Below are 8,812 nucleotides of genomic sequence, written 5' to 3'. Positions count from 1 at the left end.
CGTGTGTTGAACAGTGACACTGAATGAGTAATAATCACGTGTGTTGAACAGTGACACTGAATGAGTAATAAGCACGTGTTCTTCTGCAGTGACACTGAATGAGTAATAATCACGTGTTCTTCTGCAGTGACACTGAATGAGTAATAAGCACGTGTTCTAAAGTGACACTGAATGAGTAATAAGCACGTGTTCTTCTGCAGTGACACTGAATGAGTAATAAGCACGTGTTCTTCTGCAGTGACACTGAATGAGTAATAAGCACGTGTTCTTCTGCAGTGACACTGAATGAGTAATAAGCACGTGTTCTTCTGCAGTGACACTGAATGAGTAATAAGCACGTGTTCTTCTGCAGTGACACTGAATGAGTAATAATCACGTGTTCTTCTGCAGTGACACTGAATGAGTAATAATCACGGGTTCTTCTGCAGTGACACTGAATGAGTAATAATCACGTGTTCTTCTGCAGTGACACTGAATGAGTAATAATCACGTGTTCTTCTGCAGTGACATCGTGGGATTTACACACCTCTCCAGCAGCAGTACTCCTTACCAGGTGGTCGACTTCCTGAACAAACTCTACACTACATTTGATGAGATCATCGATAACTACGACGTCTACAAAGTGGAGACCATCGGCGATGCATGTATGAGCTCGGGGCCTGGCGGTGGGTGGGTGGTTGAGGCGTGTCATGTAGATGCCTGTACGAGCTCTGGGGGGGGGGGGGGTACTCTCTGTTCTGGGCTCCTGCTTCCCCAGACACATCATAATGTTTATACTTAATCTTAAGATTCACTAATAGCAGCTCTGCCATAGCATGAGGATTTTTGAGATAGGGCCTTTTTGGAAAACCTGGCTGTTGATACAGGCATAGAAATGCACAACACGTTCAACATTTTCAGTAGCTGTACAGTCTTCTAACTGTGTGTGTGTGTGTGTGTCTGTGTGTGTCTGTGTGTGTGTGTGTGTGTAGATATGGTGGTGTCAGGGGTGCCCCGTGAGAATGGAATCCTGCATGCCTCAGAGATCGCCAGTATGGCTCTGGATCTAGTGTCTGTGTGCAAGACCTTCAGGATCCCACACAAACCTCAAACACTACTCCAGATACGTGCAGGAATACACTCAGGCAGGAACACCATCTCTCTCACACACACACACCTCAGACCCAGCTCCTGATGAAGCCACTGCTTGCAATAGTTATAGCTATTTATCCAATAGGATTAGCCAAAGTATGGCAGTTGTTGTATGTGTTCAGGGCCTGTGGTGGCAGGGGTTGTGGGAACCAAGATGCCACGCTACTGTCTGTTTGGAGACACAGTCAACACAGCGTCCCGCATGGAGTCCAACAGTGAAGGCAGGACATCTTTGTGCCTCTATGACACTAGAACCACTCAACCACTGAGCTCCTCATCCTGGAGAATGTGCCTGTTACTGAGCGTGCAGTTGCTGACAAATGCACTCATACTTATTGGGTTAATGGTGGTGTTACTGGTGTAATGGTGTTAATGATGGTATTAGTGGTATTAATGATGGTGTTAAGGGTGTTAATAATGCTGTTTGTTTGTTGTTGATGGCGGCCAGCGCTGAAGATCCAGTGTAGCTCCAGTACTTTCTACCTGCTGGAGGAGATTGGGGGCTACACCCTCACCTGCAGGGGCGTTCTCCAGGTGAAGGTGAGACAGCTCCATGTAGAAGACACCCCTACAGTACAGCTTGTCTCTGGGTGGCTAATGTTACATGTGACTTGCCTCTCTCTCTCTCTCTCTCTCCCTCTCTCAGGGGAAAGGGGACATGGTGACATACTGGTTGGAGGGGAAGCAGACGGTGGTGGGCAGTGAAGTGAGGAGAGTGGAGACAGAGCAGTACCCCGACATCCCTGGAGTGCTCCCCTGTAACAACAACAACCATGACAACCTGCTGTTCGACCCCAACTAACACACTACACATAAACACTGCCTCCTACACACCAACCTGGAGTCTACAGTCCCAACGCTATGATCTATACAGAGAACACTGCCCTTCCCATTAGTCTGCAGAAACAAGCATGCGTCCAACTAACACTACCTTGTACACATAACTAACAGACACTAGCCTGTACACACAACTAACAAACATTAGCCTGTACACACAACTAACAAACATTAGCCTGTACACACAACTAACAAACATTAACCTGTACACACAACTAACAAACACTACCCTGTACGCACAACTAACAAACATTAGCCTGTACACACAATTAACAAACATTAGCCTGTACACACAATTAACAAACACTACCCTGTACACACAACTAACAAACACTAGCCTGTACACACAACTAACAAACACTAGCCTGTACACACAACTAACAAACATTAGCCTGTACACACAACTAACAGACACTACCCTGTACGCACAACTAACAAACACTACCCTGTACACACAACTAACAAACACTAGCCTGTACACACAACTAACAGACACTACCCTGTACGCACAACTAACAAACACTACCCTGTACGCACAACTAACAAACACTACCCTGTACACATAACTAACAAACACTACCCTGTACACATAACTAACAAACACTACCCTGTACACACGACTAACAAACACTACCCTGTACACACGACTAACAAACTCTACCCTGTATATACAACTAGGAAACAGAAGCCTGTATACACAACTAACACAACTAGTGCTAGCCTATTTATTTCATTTTAGCATACTGACGTGAACATCATCTCCAAAATACACACATGCCTGTGACTTCTCTGAGTACAGGCTGTACTGTTTTTACTGTTTAAAATCTTTAAAAGGTAAGCTTACTAAAGTTTAGTTTACAAAAGGTTGGTTTTCAAAATTTTTAGATGGTCTAGGGCCCCATTATGGGATTTGTTTAGCAATATCTATCTATTCTTTATCATTATGCTATGCTCACCACCAGTACCATCATCTTTATTTATACATGATACAAACTTTGACAGATTCCTCTGAAACTTCTCCCACCTTGTATACATTTACACACTCCACAGAACACCTTTACAGCAGAATTACACAACCTCGCTACTCCACAGAACACCTTTACACATAGTAACGCACACAACCTCGCTACTCCACAGAACACCTTTACACATAAACACACCTACACAACCTCACTACTCCACATAACACCTTTACACATAATAACGCACACACCCTCCCTACTCCACAGAACACCTTTACACATAGAAACAACACACCTACACAACCTCGCTACTCCACATAACACCTTTACACATAGTAATGCACACAACCTCGCTACTCCACAGAACACCTTTATACATAGTAATGCACACAACCTCGCTACTCCACAGAACACCTTTACACATAGAAACACACCTACACAACCTCCCTACTCCACAGTACACGTAGTAACAACACACTTACACAACCTCCCTACTACTCAAAAAATTGTTTTATGGTGTTACATATCACATCTTAGAAATGTTGCTGCATGTTTGTGTTTAACTACAGTCATTTTGTTAAGCAACAGAGTAGACTGAGGAATAAAGGAGTTCTTAAGTCTTTAGTCTCAGGCTGGGTGCTCTAAATGTTCTTTATGAAGGTAGGACACTGTATTCACTACATAGAACATGTGGTGTGCCAGATCAGCGCTACTCGCTAGTATCTCTGTTCTCTTTCTATATACAGTTAGGAAAGCATTGTCAAGATCGTGGCTCAAAATCTTGGAGAAAATCTGTACTAGTCTACACACGAGGCTTCTCTATTTCACTGAAAGACAACTGTACCATCTTGTGCACAGTATTAAAGCATTGTGTAATGCTCTGTATTACAGATGTGTAAAATATAATCTTTTAATCTTTTTAATCATTTAAGGATACAAGCAGTCCCATACTTTAAGAGTAGAACTGATCACATGTATAGTGTGAAATCAGATGAGTGTTGTGATATATATTCATGTAGAAATGAATAAATCATGAAATATACATTTTTCATGGTTTTCTATCCTACAGCCTACAATTATCAACAGTATTTAATCAAGCTTTTTTAAAAATCATATGACAACTCAGAAAATGCAAGAGTGTGTGAGTTATACTATAGTCTCAGTGCCCCTTCTGGGGTTGCCAATGGTAACAGCCAATCCCACAAAGGTGACGAGAGCTAACAACGAGGCTGCTCCTGATTGGCCAGACTCCTGTGTCCATGCATCTGTTTGTATAAACCACTTTCTAATGTTAATCCCTGCACTCTGATGATTATTATATCAAGGTACCCCCACCCATTCTGAATAATAACAGGCTCCCATAAGCCCTTTCACCAAGTGTCAGTGGTAAAGGAAAGCCAGGACTTGTGAGACAGCTCCAGGTGTGTTCACACCCCAGCACTCGCACAGGTCTTATTACAGGCTGGACATCTGATACGTTTGTTATAGAAGGTTGGTGTAATGTTGCCGCTGGCCCGAGTACCATTTATTAACATAAGACAGGAACGACAACAGTGGCACTCATACACAACATTAACGAAGGACATGACTTGTACGTTTAACTACACACACACGCTACAGTAATATTTAACAATGACCACACACACGTTTTACATACATCAGCGAACAGTGAGCAACAGTGAGGTACGCACTGACAGGGGTTTAAATAGGCTGACAAACACTAACGATTAACCCCGTACAGGTGCGTGCCATCTTGGCTTGTTGCGTCACACATTTGATATAATTGATATAAAACGTTAGACATTTGTTATAAAAGGTTAGACATTTAACATTAAAGGTTGGACATCTGATATAACAGGTTGGACATTTGATATTAAAGTTTGGATATTTGTTATAAAAGGCTGGACATTTGATATATTTGTTATAAAAGGTTGGACATTTGATACGGCATGCCAAATGCCAAAAGCTTGCTAACTCTTTTTTAACACTTTTTAACATTTATCTCAATTGATATTTAGCATTTATTTATATTTGTAATTTTTTGAAGAGTTTTGTATGTCTCTACAGTGAATAATACTGTTATTCTTACTCAGTGGATGGAAATATATACATTTTAATGCTCAAACAAGAGTACCAAGCTTTTTAGATTTGGGACTCTATCAGACATTATAATCTAACGTTACTTTCCTTGCTGGAGGGACATGAGGTTTTACAGGTGTGAAAGTACACAGAATAACAATAATAACAATTAAACTATAAAAAACAATAAAATTACACCTCCATTTGAACGGCTGGGTTTGGTTCTCATAGAAAGACCACAGCAGCACTGTTGATCCTGGACGTAATGCAGGTCTAACCGACAACTTCACCAGTGGCTACACTGCTCTCCTTAATCCAGGGGGTTGTACCAAGAGGTGTGTAAAGAGAGCACATCCAGACAGAACATCTGTGTGTGTGTGTGTGTGTACAGAGCACAAAAAGAGGGAGTGTGTGTGTGTGTGTGTGTGTGTGTGTGTGTGTGTGTGTGTGTGTGTGTGTGTGTGTGGAGAGAGCACGCAAGAGTGCAAGTGAGAGAGAGAGAAACTGGTGTGTGCTGAGTGTGTATGCAATGTGACTGGTCCAGCTGGGTTGTGTGGTTCTCTGTGGTGAGGACATGTTACATGCTGTGAGCGCTGAATTCAGTTCAAACATGTACAGATCTCACACAGTGGTAAAGATTCCATGACTCGCCTTATCAACTAAATTATTACACAATTATTAAGCCCCATATCAAATAAATCAGGTGTACTGTAAGCAAGAAAAACACTAAGATATGCAGCATGAGGCCAAACACCACTAATATGGGAAAATAATACTAATATGGGAAATCACCACTAATACATTTCATCCCTCTTCCAAGAGACTAGTCCTGCTTCATGTGTCAGTGAACATGTCAGAAAACACATCAGTGAGTGTGTATTTCAGTGAGTGAGCTGATACACACGCCGCTCATACACCTCTGTCTGTTACCGTTATACACCTGTACCCCAGATCCCCACAACCACAGTCACTCAGGGGGACCAGGGTGGGGATGAGTGTCTGTTACTGTTATACACCTGTACCCCAGATCTCCACAACCACAGTCACTCAGGGGGACCAGGGTGGGGATGAGTGTCTGTTACTGTTATACACCTGTACCCCAGATCTCCACAACCAGTCACTCAGAGGGACCAGGGTGGGGATGAGTGTCTGTTACTGTTATACACCTGTACCCCAGATCCCCACAACCACAGTCACTCAGGGGACCAGGGTGGGGATGAGTGTCTGTTACTGTTATACACCTGTACCCCAGATCTCCACAACCACAGTCACTCAGGGGGACCAGGGTGGGGATGAGTGTCTGTTACTGTTATACACCTGTACCCCAGATCTCCACAACCAGTCACTCAGAGGGACCAGGGTGGGGATGAGTGTCTGTTACTGTTATACACCTGTACCCCAGATCCCCACAACCACAGTCACTCAGGGGACCAGGGTGGGGATGAGTGTCTGTTACTGTTATACACCTGTACCCCAGATCTCCACAACCACAGTCACTCAGGGGGACCAGGGTGGGGATGAGTGTCTGTTACTGTTATACACCTGTACCCCAGATCTCCACAACCACAGTCACTCAGGGGGACCAGGGTGGGGATGAGTGTCTGTTACTGTTATACACCTGTACCCCAGATCCCCACAACCACAGTCACTCAGGGGGACCAGGGTGGGGATGAGTGTCTGTTACTGTTATACACCTGTACCCCAGATCTCCACAACCACAGTCACTCAGGGGGACCAGGGTGGGGATGAGTGTCTGTTACTGTTATACACCTGTACCCCAGATCCCCACAACCACAGTCACTCAGGGGGACTGGGGTGGGGATGAGTGTCTGTTACTGTTTGTAAATGGGAGCATAATCAGGCAGAGAGAGGACCGAGGAGCCCGTCTGAAGCGCTCGTGCTAATTAAATGCGTGTGCACCGCATAGGCCACAAAAGGGCCCTCTCAGGATCCAATTACTCATTTCATTATCACAACACAGAGAGGCAAGCAGGGCAGGGGATCAAAGCGCCTCCAGGAAAGGGGACACAGAGCTCTGATGTAGGACAGGGCCTGGCTGAAGCCCCATGCCACAAACGAAGTATTGTCATGGCATTCACAATTCTGTGCATTTATAATCACCTGCAGGAAAAAAGAAAAACACTTTCATCTCTGAAACATAATGAGGTCATACCTTCAAAGGCAATTTAAACCGTCAATTCAGAGCAGAGTGACAAGGAGGTTTTGCTTTATAGCTAGTATTTATGAACTATAATAAAGTTTATAGTAATATATAATTTATAATATATAATTGTATATAAACTTTATAATCAAAATGAACAGAACATCAAGAGTGACAAAACGTCAGAGAGTCGAAAACGTAAGCCTAGCTCAGACACGGCTGTGCGGATATCGGCCATTGTGCAGTGCCCCTCGTTTTATTTACGATGAGCGTCATCTAGTGGTTGAAACTGGTATTTATTTTTACATCATTTCTACTACAGACGTCAACGGTTGTAAAGGAAGATTTTTTTTTTTTAATAATTGCTTAAAATTTATGGAAATGTTTCATTAAAAATGCATTTCTTAAAAATAGGCACATCCAACATACAGACACACCTCTGCAAATCAGCTTAGGGGTCATTCATTTTGCCAAGTCCATATGAATGCAAGAATGAATATAAGAACATTAGCAGTGTCTGCACCTGCACTAGCATGGCGTACACACACGTCCCCTAGGACACTGGCTTCTCCACGCTGTGATGCTGCACATCACGGCTGGGTATTCACTCTCTTCTCCAGCTCCCACTGTGCAGCTACGCGTGTGCCATAGATCACGTACCCCCAGGACAGCAGCACCATGGCCAGCAGAATCTGGACGAGAGAAAATGAGTCAAACCACAAAGTAGTTACTCATCTAATCATGCATTACTGGACAAGATTCCATGGCGTGTTGTTTGGAGTTTCCACATTAGTGCTGACAGTAGGTTGAGGTTTAGGGTTTAGTACAAGTGGACTATTCAGCTTGTATTAGGTGAATAAACTCAGTCAGAACTCTTACATCACAAGCTCCATCATTTCTATATTTTTTGCCAAAATGAGAAGTTACATCATTTTATTTGAATCAATACATTTAACAAGAAAATTAATTAAATAATACAATATTTGAAAGGAACTAAAAGAGGAAAAATATATTAAAACATGAATCGTTAAATTAACTGTTTGTTTTAACAAATTAAAAGTTAATTTGTCTATATTTTCAACAATATTTGTCTAGTTCAACAAATACGGATATAACCTAACCCCATTTCGGCAACTCCATTCTTAAGTCTAGCAGTGTTTTAGGATGGATGGCGTCATGGGTAGCTCCAAGATCAAGTTGTAGAATGTTTCTCCAAAATGTACAAGGGAACTGGTGTTATTAACAAGCCTTATAAGAGGCGTGTCAGTGTTGTGCTAGGGCTGGAGTCCTGACTATCACAATATCTGTTAAAAGATCAAACGTTAGGCAGTTGTTTGAAGACCACTTTCTCAATTAATTATTTCATGAAAGTCCATTTGAAACAGGTCTGTAGTTGGATCCCAGCTTTTCTTATTAGGAGGGGTTTAATTAACGCAGTTTTTATTGAATTTGGGAAAGAGCCTGATTTGAGGAAAATGTTTACTATGTGTAATGTGTCTGCAGGTAGAGGAGTCAAGCTGCCTCACTGTTTGCATTAAAGTTTCATAATTCATGTCATGGTACATAATTCAATATCCCAGTTCACTGAAGAAGTACTATGGCGTGTCTCATAGAATGGATGTTAGTGTTGAACACAGGCGAC

At 42.6% G+C, this 8,812-nt stretch overlaps 1 long non-coding RNA gene across 1 annotated transcript in view; it reads right to left on the bottom strand.

Moving 5' to 3' along the window:
* Positions 1-7,369: 7,369 nt before the first annotated feature.
* Positions 7,370-8,812, bottom strand: part of LOC113590355 — a 1,894-nt gene continuing 451 nt past the window's right edge. The window contains exon 2 of the long non-coding RNA XR_003412094.2: positions 7,370-7,862. This is a non-coding gene — a long non-coding RNA (uncharacterized LOC113590355). The remainder of the gene's footprint in view (positions 7,863-8,812) is intronic.

The sequence above is a fragment of the Electrophorus electricus genome, chromosome 22, assembly GCF_013358815.1.
Source record: "Electrophorus electricus isolate fEleEle1 chromosome 22, fEleEle1.pri, whole genome shotgun sequence".
In the NCBI taxonomy this organism is placed as follows: domain Eukaryota; kingdom Metazoa; phylum Chordata; class Actinopteri; order Gymnotiformes; family Gymnotidae; genus Electrophorus; species Electrophorus electricus.
This window is presented reverse-complemented; position numbering and strand designations above follow the sequence as displayed.